The sequence below is a fragment of the Amblyraja radiata genome, chromosome 10 (assembly GCF_010909765.2).
Source record: "Amblyraja radiata isolate CabotCenter1 chromosome 10, sAmbRad1.1.pri, whole genome shotgun sequence".
In the NCBI taxonomy this organism is placed as follows: Eukaryota; Metazoa; Chordata; class Chondrichthyes; order Rajiformes; family Rajidae; genus Amblyraja; species Amblyraja radiata.
In genome coordinates this window covers 66474270-66489537 of record NC_045965.1, presented here as the reverse complement: position 1 = coordinate 66489537, position 15268 = coordinate 66474270, and the positions used below count along the sequence as shown (strand labels likewise).

Here is a 15268-nt window from a genome sequence, read left to right as displayed (position 1 = left end):
GGGACAGGCCCAAGACCCTGGCGCGACGCAACATCGCACCTCAAACAGCAGCAGAAGCAGGCAAACGATCGCCGAACTCGGCCTGGGGCTCACGGCCGTTGCAGTCTGGATCCGCCCCCACTTCTACTCCCAGAGTGGGGCCAAGAAAATTGAAGATGGACACAAAATGCAGGAGTAACTCAGCGGGACCGGCAGCATCTCTGGAGAGAAGCAATGGGTGATGTTTCGGGTCAAGACCCTTCTTTTCAGACTGAAGAAGAGTCTCAACACGAAACGTCACACATTGCTTCTCTCCAGAGATGCTGCCGGTCCTGCTGAGTTACTCCAGCTTTGTGTCCATCTTCAAATGACATCACACGCTCCAGCCGGCTGTGCGTACGCATGTAATCGCGCCCGACCTTCGCTGGACCATCGCGGCACAACGTGACCACGAGGTCGCGTAATTTGCGTGTCAAGGACACGTAAGTGGGACAGGCCCTTTAGTCTCCTAATTTGAGGAAGGACAATCTTGCTATAGAGGAAGTGCAGCGGAGGATCGCAAGGTTAATTCCTTGGATTGCGGGACTGTCATATGTTGAAAGAATGGAGCGACTTGGCTGGTATTCACTGAAATTTTGAAGGATATGCGGGCATCTTATAGACACATGTAAAATTATTAAGGGATTGGACATGCTAGAGGCAGGAAAAATATTTCCGATGTTGGGGGAGTTCAGAACCAGGGGCCACAGTTTAAGAAAATGCGGTCGGCCATTTAGAACGGAGATGCAGAAAAAAAAATTTCACCCAGTGAGTTGTGAAGTTGTGGAATTCTCTGCTTCAGAAGGCAGTGGAGGCCAATTCACTGGATACATTCAAAAGTGAGTTAGATAGAGCTCTCAGGGCTAGTGTAAATCGAGGGATATGGGGAGAAGGCAGGAATGGGGTACTGATTGTGGATGATCTGCCATGATCACATTGAAAGGTGGTGCTGGCTCGAAGGGCCGTATGACCTACTACTGCACCAATTGTCTATGTATCTACAGTATGTGAGCCTCAAATCAATGGTAGTAGGGAAGTTATTGGAGAGGATTCTTCAGGATTGGATTTACTCCTGTTTGGAAAAGAATGGGTTAATTAGGGACACTTAGCATAACTTTATGCAGGCAGGTTAACTTGAATGGGTATCATTTGAGAAGGTGATGAAGGTGATCGATGAAGGTAGGGCGGTAGATGTTGTCTACATGGATTTTAGTAAGGCGTTTCATAAAGTCCCCCATGGGCCTGGTCAGATGCATGGGTTTCTCAGTGACTTGGTCGTATGGATTCAAAGCTGGCTGACTGTTAGAAGACAGCGGCTGGTGTTGGAAGGACAATATTCAGCATGGAAGGCTGTAGGTAGTGAATTTCCACAGGGTTCTGAGCTGGGACCTCTGGTTTCAGTGACATTTGTATGTAAATATGTATATGGTAATGGCATGGTGGCATTGCGGTAGAGTTGCCGCCTTACACCGCCATAGACCCGGTTTCAATCCTAACTACAGATGCTGCTTGGGCGTTCTCTCTATGAACTGCGTGGGTTTTCTCCGGAATCTCCGGTTCCCTCCCACACTCCAAAGACGTACATGTTTGTAGGTTAATTGGCTTGGTATAATTGTAAATTGTGCCTAGTGCAGGTCAGTGTTAGTGTGCAGGGATCGCTGGTTGGCACGGACTTGTTGGGCCGAAGGGCCTGTTTCCCCGCTGTATCTCTAAATTAAACGAAACTAAACTAAAATAACTTGAACATAAACCTATATGGGGTGATTGGTGAGTTTGCAGATGACACAAAGGTTGCTGGGGTCACAGAGTGTGTCATAGGCTGTCAAAGTATACAGCGGGTTATTGATCAGCTACAGAAATAGGGGGAGAAATGGCAGATGGAGTTTAATCCGAGCAAGTGTGAGCTGTTGCACTTTGTCAGGTTGAATGTAAGGGGAAAATATACAAAAAAAATAGCAAGACCCTTAACGCCATTAATGTTCAGAGGGATCTTGGTGTCCAAGTCTATGACCCCCTGAAAGTGAGAACACAAGTAGATAGAGTGGTACAGAAGGCATATGGTATGCTTTCCTTCATAGGTCAGGGCTTGGTGTGAGTCAGGAAGTCATGATGTGGAATTATTAGACTGGTTAGTTCTGGTCACCTCGTTACATGAAGGAGTTGGAGGTTTTGGAAATGGTGCAGAGGAGATTAACCAGAACGATGCCTGGATTAGGGGATATTACTTACAGGCAGAAGTTGGACAGACTTGGATTCTTTTCTCTGGAACACCAAAGGTTGCATGGAGACATGATGGAAGTATATATAATTATATGAGAGGCATTGATATGGTAGACAGTCAGAAACTTATTCCCAGGATGGAAAAATCAAATACTAGAGGGCATACGTTTAAGGTGAGAGGGGCGACGTTTAAAGCAGATGTGGGTGCTTGGAACACGTTGCCGGGGGTGGTGGTTGAGGCAGATACGATGGCATTTAAGAGACTTTTGTAGAGGCATATGGATATGCAGGGAATGGAGGGATATGGATTATGTGCAGGCAGATAATAGTTGGTCTTGGCATCATGTTCAATAAACTAAACAATAAACTGTGACAATAAACTAAACTAAATTAAAATGTTCATCACAGACATGGTGTACTGAAAGAGCCTGTTCCTGTGCTGTACTTGTTCTATGTTAATGATAAAGTAACATTGATGTACTTGTAGCTGATGAAATAATGATATTTAGAACATTGGGTTGTCCAATTTTGGGTAAACAAATCTCCCCCCCCCCCCTTCTCCCTCCTCTTCCTCCCCTTCCTCCTCCCTGTTCCCCACCTAGATTCACACCATTTTCTCCTCTTCCGTCTCCCCCTCCCCCACCCCCATTCCCTTCCACCTTCCACCTGTATTCTTTCACACTTCACACCACCTCTATCCTTACAATTGACAATAGACAATAAGTGCAGGAGTAGGCCCTGCGAGCCAGCCCCGCCATTCAATGTGATCATGGCTGATCATCCCCAATCAGTACCCCGTTCCTGCCTTCTCCCCATATCACGACTCCGCTATTTTTAAGATCCCTATCAAGCTCTCTCTTGATAACATCCAGAGAACCTGCCTCCACCGCTCTCTGACGTAGATAATTCCACACTCACACGTTTTTCTTTTCATCTCTGGCTTTTAGATGCTGGTTTACACCAAAGATAGGTACAAAATGCTGGAGTAACTCAATGGGTCAGGCAGCATTTGAATTCTGATGGGGAGTCTGGACCTGAAACGTCACCTGTCCATATTCTCCAGAGATACTGCCTGACCCACTGAGTTACTCCAGCACATTCTGTTCTTCTTGATGAATCAGCGTCTGCAGTTCCTTGTGTCTACTTCTCCCCTCTCCCATCAGGCAAAAGGTATAGAAGTGTGAAAACGCACTTGTATACTCCAGATGCAGGGACAGTTTCTTCCCAGCTGTGATCAGGCAACTGAACCATCCTACCACAACTAGAGAGCAGTCCTGAACTACTATCTACCTCATTGGTGACCCTCGGACTATCTCTATCTTTGATTGGAATTTTCTGACTTTACCTTGAACTAAACATTATTCACGTTATTCCCTTCATCATGTATCTGTACACTGTAAATGGCTTGATTGTAATCATGTATTGTCTTTCCGCTGACTGGTTAGTACGCAACCAAAGCTTTTCACTGTACCTCGGTACACGTGACATTAAACTAAACGAATCGCAAACTCAAACTCGGTACTTGATACTTAGCTGTAACGTATATGGTGCTCCATCCTGCTACAAGGCTCCCTGGAATTCTCATTTGAACCATAGGTTTTACTGAGGGTAAATTAGACACAAACAAAATGACATAGCTCTGAATTTTACTGGTGCGTTAAGGATCCGGTTCCAGGAATGGAAAGGTTTAAATTTGAATCTTCATACAATTGCTCGGAACTCAGAGTCATAGAGTGATAGGGTGCGGAAACAGGCCCTTCATTCCAACTTGCCCATGCTGGCCAACATGTCCCATCTGCACCAGTCACACATGCCTGCGTTTGGCTCATATCCCGCTAAACCTGCCTTATCCATGTACATGCCTGAATATTTCTTAAACATTGCGATAGTCCCTGCCTCAACAACCTCCACCGGCAGCTTGTTCCATACACCTACCATCCTTTGTGTGAAAAAGTTGCCCCTCAGGTTCCTATTAAATCTTTCCCCCACTGTGTACAAAATCATTGAGCATAGAAGATAGAATGGTGCATCACATGAACAGGCCTTTCGGCCTACAGTTCCTGTGCCAGAAATGATGCCAAGTTAAACCAATCTCCTCTGTTTGTACGTGATATTCGTTGGAGCGCAGGAGGCTGAGGGGTGATCCTATAGAGGTGCATAAAATCATGAGGTGAATAGATAGGGTGAATGCAGCGTTATGGCGAGAGGAGCAAGATTTAATAGGAACCTGAGAGGCAGCTTAGTCATTTAGAGAGTGGGTATGTGGAACAAGCTGCCAGAGGAGGGAGGTACTAAAACAGCATTTAAATGAGACTTGGATGAGCACATGGATAGGAAAGGTTTGGAGGGATATGGGCAAAAGGGACTGGCTGAGATGGTACATCAAGTTAAGCATCTTCAATGGCAATTTAGTCTCTGCCTCCACCACCACCTCTGGCCGTACATTCCAGGCACTCACCACCCTCTGTTAAAGAACTAGCCCCACAGATCTCCTTAAACGTTGCCCTCTCATTCCTAAATCCATGCCATCTAGATGTTTTGAGGTTTCCTCTCTGGGAGAAAGGTTCTGACTGTCTATCAAACTGACTATAAAACTCTGGTTCGACCATGTGAAAGAGACATTATTGTTATGGTTGAAGAGTGAATGGAAACAAGATGGGTGTAACTAGGGCTGGACCACTGAGGAAACACAACAGCTGAAACCCCTTCTTCCATTTTTTCCCCAGATCTCATTTTACGCTCCTTGGATTTGTAACACCAGTACTACAGTTTGCTCAAACCTTGTCTCAGCTTCCAAATATGCCGATTATGTACATGTGACCTCGTTTGACGTGCAGAAGCATATGTGGACAGATTGCTTTGCAAAGACAGATGCTCCCTATCACAAGACCCTGACAGGTAAGTGGAATAAGCCAGAAACAAAATCCTGCAGATGTCACAAATCTGAAACAGAACAGAAAATGGCAGAAATCATTTGCTGGTCTGGTAGCAAATGTGAAAAGAAAAACAGAGGTTGCCATTAAAGAGGCTTAACTGACTAAGATGCCCCATCTAACAGAGGTAATGATATTTAGATCATTGGGTTGTCGAATTTTACTTCGGAGTCACGTGAGTGACTACGTGAAGAACCCCGTTCAGCCGCAGGTGCGTCATTACGTCAGACGCATTGGTGCAGGTGGCTGGTTGGAGCAGCAGAGCTCCTCCAGCGGGTACGTTTAAAACACTTCGAGGTAAGTGGAAAACGTAGTCTTGAGGTCGCTTTCTGTGTTGGTGGTTGTTGTTTGAGTTCGGCGATGCAGAAAGCAAGTAAGGTGAAGGCGAGGCGACCCATGGCGAAAAGTTTGGAGGACCGCGGGAGTGCGGTTAGTGGGTGCTCGCCTAGCTCACCGATTTTGTCGCAAGCAGGGGGCTTGCGACTGCAGACTCATTGCCTGGGAGCAACGTTGCTGTGCCGGTAGGGCGTCAGGCCACATACAAGTCTGCCAGATCCATTGACCCAGAGTCGGGCCAGGAGGATTCACCTCCGCAAGGGGAGGCCTTTTGCTCACGGCTCTCACAAATTGAGCACCTGATGGAGAGGTTGCTCGAGGAGGATGCACTCAGGGAAGAGGAGTGGTGTTCTCGCCAGGCTGTTGGAGAGCCTGTGCCAGCAGCGCCTTGAATAGGGCTGCATAATCGCCCCCTCATGGAGGAGGAGGATTTGCCGGGTCAGGATTATACTGATGCCGAGGTAGTGGCTGAACATAGCCCAAAGGGTGAAGGGCAAGAGGTTTTTGTACCTAATTTGGCTGCTAAGTTTGCAATCCCCAGAGATGTAGGGAAGTCATTGGGGGAGGAGTTGGCTAATACAATTAATTATATGCTCTCCCATCTGCTCCAAGAGCTGACAATGGACGATACTGCTAAAAAATACGAAACCCCGGTTAACTGTGGGTTGTTGAAGGTGCCGGTGGTCAACCATGTTATATGGGGCCAAATGGGGATTGCAGTACGGGCACAAGAATTAAAGCTCCAGAGGGTGCTCAAGTTGCTAGCAGCAGGAATCACTGCGTCGGCCAGAACGGTGGACGAGGGGCACATGACTGAAGTTCATCAAGATGCTTTGGGGCTCTTGTGCAGCGCACACTTTGAGATGAACTGCCTAAGAAAGAGTGCCATACGCCCCACCATTCACCCCTAATTTGCAGCACTCTGCAAACCTAATAATGTACAACTACCGAGTCTGTTGTTTGGGGAGGACCTCGCAAAGCGAGTGAAAGAACTTGATGAAGAGGCAAAGACTGTGGGCCTCATAAAAGTGCCAACAAGCAGCAAAATGGGCAAGAGGTTTTACCCCTATCGACGGGGCGCTATGACAGGGGCTGGTGAAGGGACGAGCCGTTCATTCCTGAACACACGCAGCTGGCATCCTGCCACAGGCACAAGTGCAAAGATGAATTTCCTTACGAGGGGCCGGGGGCAACAAGCTCAGGCAGCAAATGTGCAGGTAAGAGATTTTGCTCCTGAGGAAAATAAATTAAGTGGGAAAGATGTTCAAGTTGGGGGGCAGGTTACACTTGTTTTGACAAAGAATGGCAGGAGATAACATCAGATCCATTTGTGCTGGGCAGTATAGAGGGATTTTGAATTGAATTCTACCCTACTGTGTGTCCGCCCACTCAGCATGTCCCACGTAGGACACTCGTGTTTTCACACAAAGAGAATTAGCAGATACAGGCAGAGCTTGAGACATTGTGCAAAAAAGGGGTTATTGAGAAGTCGGTTCGTCAATCCCATCAGTTTGTGTCAAGTATCTTTCCTAGGTCTTAAAAGGATGGGGGGTGTAGAATCATTCTGGACCTGATGAGCCTTAACCCTTTTGTGCAGTATAGACATTTCAAAATGGAAATTTTTCTACTGCTAAACAGCTGGTTTCCAAAGGGTGTTATATGGCAAGCATAGATCTCAAAGATGCATATTACTCAGTGTCTGTTCATTGTGATGATAGGAGATATTTGAAATTTAGCTGGATGAGTCAATGGCAATTCAAAGCACTGCTTAATGGTTTAACCTCAGCTCCGAGATTGTTTAGCAAATTGTTAAAACCAATTCTTGGCTTACTCCGAACTCAGGGTCATTTGGTAATGGCCTATTTGGATGATATTTTTATTGTAGGGAACACTCGGGAGGCAGCTGAATCATCTGTTTTGGTTGTTAAACTCACTTTTGAGCAATTGGGGTTCATTATTCATACAGATAAATCCAAATTAACACCAGTTATTGATTACTTGGGCTTCACCATTAGCTCAGATCACATGTTAGTGACTCTGCCAAGTGATAAAAGGCAGCAGTTAATTGAAGAAAGTGTCAAGCTTATTGACGAATAACTACCCTCAATTAGACATGTGGCCAAGTTGATTGGTAAGCTGGTGGCTGCTTTTCCAGCTGTGCAGGTTGGGCCTCTGCATTATCAACAATTACAACGAGCAAAAGAACAAGCACTGAGAGCACATGCAGGCCATTTTGACAGGCCTATGAAGTTGCCAGCAGAAGCCATTTCTGAAATACAATGGTGGATTATGAATGTTGCAACTAGCTCCAGGAAGGTTTTGGTTGACCCACCTTCCATAGTTTTACAGACTGATGTCAGTGGCCTAGGTTGGGGTGCTACTGATACGATTTCCAGCTGTGGAGGCAGATGGAATAGTGATGAGGCATCCCTTCTGCAATTGTGAGGGATCAATTATTTAGAGCTTCTGGGAGCATTCTATGGGCTTAAAGCTTATTGTTTTACCAGAAGTCAGGTGCATGTGCAGGTTCAAATTGGCAACATTACTGCAGTAGCATATCTGAATCATATGGGTGGAGTCAAGTCGAAAGCTTGTGATAGGTTGGCTAATCAGATCTGGAGCTGGTGTATTGACAGAAACATTTGGATTTCAGCAATCCATTTACCAGGTAGATTCAACATAGTCGCAGACACAAGGTCACGACAATTCAATGACAACATAGAATGGATGTTGAACCATGATATATTTGAAAATGTTGTTGCTCGGTTTGGGATGCCAGATATCCATTTGTTTGCATCCAGACTAAACCACCAGTTACCTAAATACGTTTCGTGGGAACCAGATCTTGGGGCAGCAGCGGTCAATGCATTCTCGCTGCACTGGGGTGGAATGTTTAAATATGTATTTCCTCCATTCTGCCTCGTCAGTCGATGCCTGCAAAAAAATCAAGCAGGGCTCCGCTTCAGTGGTACCCGATGGTGCTACCCGACTGGCCTACTCAGCCATGGTATGCTCATGTTTTGAAGATGGCTACTGAGCCTCACATGATTGTTCCCAAACACAAAAACCTACTGGTGAATCCGGTAACTGGCGATCAGCATCCTTTACATGATCGTATTGATCTGTTAATTTGCAGATTCTAAGGAGACCATACCTGGGGAGAGGACTATCCGAGCGCACCATGGATGTTATCACTGTGGCCTGGAGGGATAGTACCCAAAAGCAGTACATCTCTTTGATAAGAAAGTGGGAGGTGTTCTGCTTACGGCAGAATATTTCATATCAAACTGCAGGCATCCCAGATGTGCTAGAGTTCTTGTCAATTCTCTATTTCGATCAAAAGTTAAGCTATAGTGCGATCAATACAGCCAGAAGTGCTCTGTCTTCATTTTTACCCATGGTGTCAGAATTACATTCAGTGAGGACACATCCGTTAGTCTCTAGATTCATGAAGGGAGTTTTTAATTCCAATCCTGCCAAGCCCAGGTATTCGGTTATCTGGAATGTAAGCAAAGTTCTTATGCTGCTTCGCCAGTGGGCTCCTGTGACAGTCCTATCTCTAGCCAAACTCACCATGAAGGTGGTCATGCTTATGGCGTTGGTATCAGCCCAACGTGTGCAGACATTACAGAAGCTGCGGCTAGACAGGATGGAGGTATCAGCAGATACCATCACATTTTATGTTTATGATCTGCTCAAGCAGAGTAGAATAGGGGCGACAGGGTGTAAGATTATCTTTTCGGCATACCCCAAGGATTCCCGCCTGTGTGTAGTGTCATGTTTGTCCCATTACATTGAGGCTACCAGACCCTTGAGGGGAACAGAGTCAGCATTGTTCATAAGCCGCAAAAAAACGCGCAGTAAGGTGTCGGTGCAAACAATCTCAAGGTGGCTAAAGCAGGTTCTGGTAAGCGCTGGGATTGACATTGATAATTTTAAATCTTATTTCCACCAGGGCGGCATCAGCTTCAGCGGCCAGGGCGATGGGCGTTCCTATAGACCATATCCTCGCGGCCGCAGGATGGTCCAGTGAACTGATGTTCCAAAGGTTTTATCATAAGCCAATTGCAAGGCTGGGGGCTTTTGCCAATTCTGTTTTAAGTTCAGTTATATAGTTTTCCCCTGGGATCGAGGGGTTACTATTGTTTTCTTTGTTAAAATAAACCGTTAATTCGTTAAAGCAATGTTATGGTTGATGCATTTTTGATTATTTAATTATGTTGAGTCAATCAATGCAGTGAGAGGCCGGGATTTGAATCTGCGGTATGAAATCACATAGCGTTGAAATCTTCACGTAGTCACTCACGTGACTCCGAAGTAAAATAGTAAGATTAAATGAGAACTTACTAGTTTGAAGTTTGATCTTTATTTTATGAGGAGTTACGATGAGGGACTACGTGCCTTCCACTCCCAACCCTCATAAATGTCATCTTGTAGTTATAGTCTTCTTTTATCTTACTATTATACTTCAGTCACTATTACCTGTGATTTCACACCGCTGCTTTGAAGATTGACGCACGAGCGGCTGAACGGGGTTCTTCACGTAGTCTCTCATCGTAACTCCACATAAAATAAAGATCAAACTTCTAAATGGTAAGTTCTCGTTTAATCTTACTATTATAGGTAAACAACTCCCCACACAACCCTCCCTTCCACCAAGTCCACGCCGACCATCGATCAGCCCTTCACACTAGCTCTATGATATCCCACATTCGTATCCACTCCCCACACACTAGGGGCAATTTACCCACAAACCTGCATGTCCTTGATAATGCTGCTGGCCTTGCCGAGGCAGCATGGGGTATAATTGGAGACAATGGAAGGGAGGTTGGTTTGTGTGATGGCCTGGGTTACGTCCACACAAGATGCATGAAACATTAAATTAATGTGAAGAGTGGGAAGTCCAGGATTGGGGATGTGCAAAGATTAGGGGGGATGGGAGTCAGTCTAGCCCACAACAGAAGGGGGAGGAGTTGTACAGTTTGATAGCCACAGGGAAAAATTATCTCCTGTGGCGATCTGCGCTGCATCTTAGTGAAGCCATTCTGTTGACTTCCGTCTACGCCGTATCTGCACCCAGGAATAAGTTTTCCACACCAGGCCTCATACTTAAGGGAATGGAGCTTCCCCTCTTCCATTATAGATGAGGCGCTCCCTAGGGGCTCCTCAATATTCCGCAGCTCCGCTCTTGCTCCCCCTTCCCCCATTCGTAAAAAAGGACAGAGTTTACCTTGTCCTCACCTTCTACCCCATCAGCTGTTGCATACAACACATAATCCTCTGACATTTATGCCACCTCCAACGGGATCCCACAACTAGCCACATTTACTCATCTGCACCCCTTTCCACTTTCTGCAAATACCGTTTCCTCCGCAACTCTCTGGTCAACTCGCCTCTTCCCACCCAAACCACCCCCTCACCAGGTACTTTCCCCTGAAACCACAGGAGATGCAACACCTGTCCCTTTACCTCCACCCTCGACTCTGTCCAAGGCCCCCAACAGATTATTCAGGCGAGGCAGATGTTCACTTGCATCTCCTCCAACCTCATCTACTGTATCTGCTGTTTCAGGTGTGGACTATTGTATATCTGGGGAACAGCACCTCGTATTCCACTTGTCAGCTTACACCACAGTGATATGACATTGACTTCTCTAATTTCAAGTAGCCCTTGCTTTCCCTCTCGCTCCATCCCCCCCCCCCCCCCTTTCCCAGTTCACCCACAAGTCTTACTGTCTCTGACTACATTTTATTTCTGTACTGCCCACTCCCCTGACATCAGTCTGAAGAAGGGTCTCGATCTGAAACCCCGTCACCTATTCTTTCTTGCCAGAGATGCTGCCTGTCCCACTGAGTTACCCCAGCATTTTGTGTCTACCTTTAATTTAAACCAGCATCTGCAGTTCTTTCCTACACTGTTGCTGAAGGTGCTCCTCAGGTTGACCAGTGTGTCATGGAGGGGGTGAGCTGTGTTGTCCAGCATGCTCCACAGTTTGAGGTGCATCCTCCCCTCCAAGATCATCTCCAGTGAATCCAACTTCACCCCCAGGTAGCAGCCATCCTTCCTGATGAGCTTAATCCTGATGGCATCCATGGCCTTCGCCCTGCTGCACCAGCACATGACAGCGAAGAAGATGGCACTGGCATCTTGAAAGAACACCCATTGATAATACGCTACACTTGCCCTGTTGAAATATTCATGCTGTCATTATTTTCTGCCCCTTTCAGGAATCTCCAGTATGTAAAAAAGGGCCTTCATTCCAGGAAGATAATATTGACCGTTCCATGGTTCGGTTATGATTATACTTGCAATCGCTTTATTGAGGTAAGATGTTGCCCTTGACTAGATTTACCAGGACGTTGCCAGGACTCGATGGCCTGAGCAATAGGGCCAAAGCAATCTTTGTTCAGACTTTACTGGCTTTACCTTCCACTAAACGTTATTCACTTATCATTTATCTATACACTGTAAATGCCTCGATTGTAATCATGTATTGTCTTTCCGCTGACTGGTTAGCACACAACAAAAGCCTTTCACTGAACCTTTGTACACGTAACAATAAATTAAACCAAAACTAAACTAGGGAGAGGTTTTGCAGGCCAGGACAGGAGAATAGATCGGGTGAACACACAGAGTCCAAGGTAGATGAATCACGGACCAGAGGACGTAGGTTTAAAGTGAGAGGGGAACGATTTACTAGGAAACCGAGGGGCAACTTTTCACACAGAGGGTGGTGGGTGTATGGGAGCTGCCAGGAGGTAGTTGTGACAGGTACTAACAACTACATAGATAGTTGTTAGCCTGAAGAAGGGTTTCGGCCCGAAACGTTACCTATTTCCTTCGCTCCATAGATGCTGCTGCACCCGCTGAGTTTCTCCAGCATTTTTGTGTACCTTCGATTTTCCAGCATCTGCAGTTCCTTCTTGAACACTACATAGATAGGACAGGTTTAGAGGGATATGGGCCAAACGCAAGCAGGTGGGACTAGTGTAGATGGGGCATCTTGGTTGGCCTGGGCAAGTTGGGCCAAAGGGTCTGTTTCCATGTTGTATGTAAGAATTTATGACTCTATTTAGATTACCTTTATCCTTTAGATTAAACTTGGCTCACTGCAGTGTCCTGGAGAAATGAATCTTTAACACTAAATAAGGAACAAGACATATCATTGTTTTAGTTTAGTTTAGAGATACAGCGAGAAACAGGCTCTTTGTCCACCGAGTCCACGGTGACCAATGATCACCCGTAGTTCTATCCTACACACTAGGGACAATTTACAGAAGCCAATTAACCTACAAACCTGCACGACTTTGAAGTGTGGGAGGAAACGGAACACCGGAAGGAAAACTATGTGGTCACAGGGAGAGCGTACAAACTCCGTACAGGCAGCACCCGTAGTCAGGATCGAACCCGGGTATCTGGCGCAGTGAGGCATCAACTCTACCGTTGTGCCACTGTGCCACCCCTCATCATTTTATACTCAACTTCTTCTCATTATATGAACCTTAGGTTGGTTTATTCTAGATTATTTCAATAACTTTTAAAATTAGGATTTGAAATATTCGTTTTATTTTAGTATTATACTGTGGGTAGCATATTGGTGCAGCTGGTAGTGCCACTGTCTCAAGGCATCAGCAGTTTAGTTTGTTTCGTTTAGAGATACTGGCCCTTTGGCCCACAGACCAATGATCCCCGCACACTAACACTATCCTACACACACTAGGGCAATTTACAATTATATCAAGCCAATTAACCTGGAACGTGGGAAGAAACCAGATCACCCGGGGAAAACCCACACAGTGACAGAGAGAACGTACAAACTCCGCACAGACAGCACCCAGGGTCAGGAAGAACCCGGTGTCTGGCGCTGTGAGGCAGCAACTCTACTGTTGTGTCACCGTGCCACCCTTTCTACTTTCTCATTCATTTCTAATTTTCAGGCAGGTAGATGTGAATTACAAAAGATAGCTTTTGAAGGAGCGCCCTGCAGTAATATCGACGCACCCAGGATCCCGTACAGAGATATCATGGAACTTTTACCCAAGTCAATCTCCGGTAGGATTTGGGATGACGACCTTGTAGACCATTTTTTGTCTACAAGGTAAGACCACTGGAGAATACACAACTACGGTCAGTACATCCAAATATCTATATCTTTTATACTATTACTAAAATTCTCATCTTGTCCTCTTCCGATTTGCATTGTTATTAAAAACGGTGAGTGAGTGAACTGCGAGTCCATAAGCCGCCCGGTGCGCAGAGGCGGCCCGGATGGCGGAGCCTGCCCAATTGCTGCAAAAGCAAGATCCTGGGGAAGTGAGGAATGAGAGTGGGGGGATTGAGGGAGCCGGGTGCTGGCGGGACCGGGCGCTGTCAGGGCCGGGCACAGGTGGGGCTCACCACCTCTGCCCACACACCCTCATCCTAGTCCCTTCGCACACCCCTGCTATGGCAGGCCATGGTAGCAGTAGGCCACGGCAGAGCTCGCCCCCCCACCAGCCCCTGCCTGAAGCCATCCCCCTCCCCAACCACAGAATGATCGCTCCGGCCCCCACCCGATCACTCCAGCCCCCTCCCCATCCCCAGCTGCAGGACTAGCCCAAGAATCCATTGGGTCCACAATGTCTATGCTAGCCCTCTGGAAACCTTCGGCCCACAACGCCCGTACTAGCCCTCCAGAAAGCCCCCCATTCTGGACACCGCCTGAAGCCGTCCCCCTCCCCAGGCTGCAGGATGCTCCCCCACCGGCCCCCAACAGACCCTGCCTGAAACCAACTCCCTCCCCGGCTGCAGAACGCAACAAGAGATGCAACATGAAAGAATGGACTGAATAAATCTCCCCTCTAAGATTTAAATTGTTGTTATATTTTAAGGGTTATTCACATTTTTCACTTTAATAAATACCTTTTCCACTCGCCGTGCCCGTCAGCTGCAACTGCGCAGTAATACCTGCGTGTTCTACGTCACAATGGGAACCCAATGGGAGGGAATGTCTACGCCACCGAAGAGTCGCAAAGTGGATGGGGGGGGGGGGGTTTGAGGGGGGGGATGGAGTGAGTGCATGGGGGGGCGAAGGGCAAGGGGCAAAGTTGGGTGAGGGGAGGAGGGGGGATCAGGGGCATAACAACGGGAACCAATCTGCCGCGCCTGCGCAGTTGGGGGCTATGCGCGAGTGGTGGAATATTGGAATTGGTGGAGAGGCGGAATATTGCATTGGGAGACCAGGCCTCCCCTGTGAAAATGGGACCCAACGGGTCTCACTTAGTCCAGTGTTTTATATTATATAAAATTTGTTGTGTTTAACAAGTCAATTCACTTCCCAATTGAGTTGATGAACGGACTTGCCCAAGACCACAAAGAATCAGAGAAATGTGGATGTAGCCCAGTCCATCACACAGACCACACTCCCCACCATTGACACCATTCTGTATTTCATCATGTATCTGTACACTGTAAATAGCTCAATTGTAATCATGTATAGTCTTTCCGCTGATTGGTTAGCACGCAACAAAAGCTTTTCACTGTACCTCGGTACACTTGACAGTAAACTACACTAATCTACACTTCGCACTGCTTCAGAAAAGCAGCCAACATAATCAAATACTTGTCCCACCCTGGTCATTCCCTCTTCTCCCTGCCCATTCCAGCAAAAGACACAGAAGCTTAAAACTGTGCACCACCAGACTCGGGAACAGCTACTTCCCCTCTATTATCGGGTTTCTGAACGATCCTTCCATAAGCTAGAGAACTGTCCAAATCACCTC

At 46.7% G+C, this 15268-nt stretch overlaps 1 long non-coding RNA gene across 1 annotated transcript in view; it reads left to right on the top strand.

Moving 5' to 3' along the window:
- The window catches only part of LOC116978062, a 62319-nt gene extending 48822 nt beyond the window's left edge, over positions 1-13497 (top strand). The window contains exon 3 of the long non-coding RNA XR_004413366.1: positions 13445-13497. This is a non-coding gene — a long non-coding RNA (uncharacterized LOC116978062). The remainder of the gene's footprint in view (positions 1-13444) is intronic.
- Positions 13498-15268: the final 1771 nt, after the last annotated feature.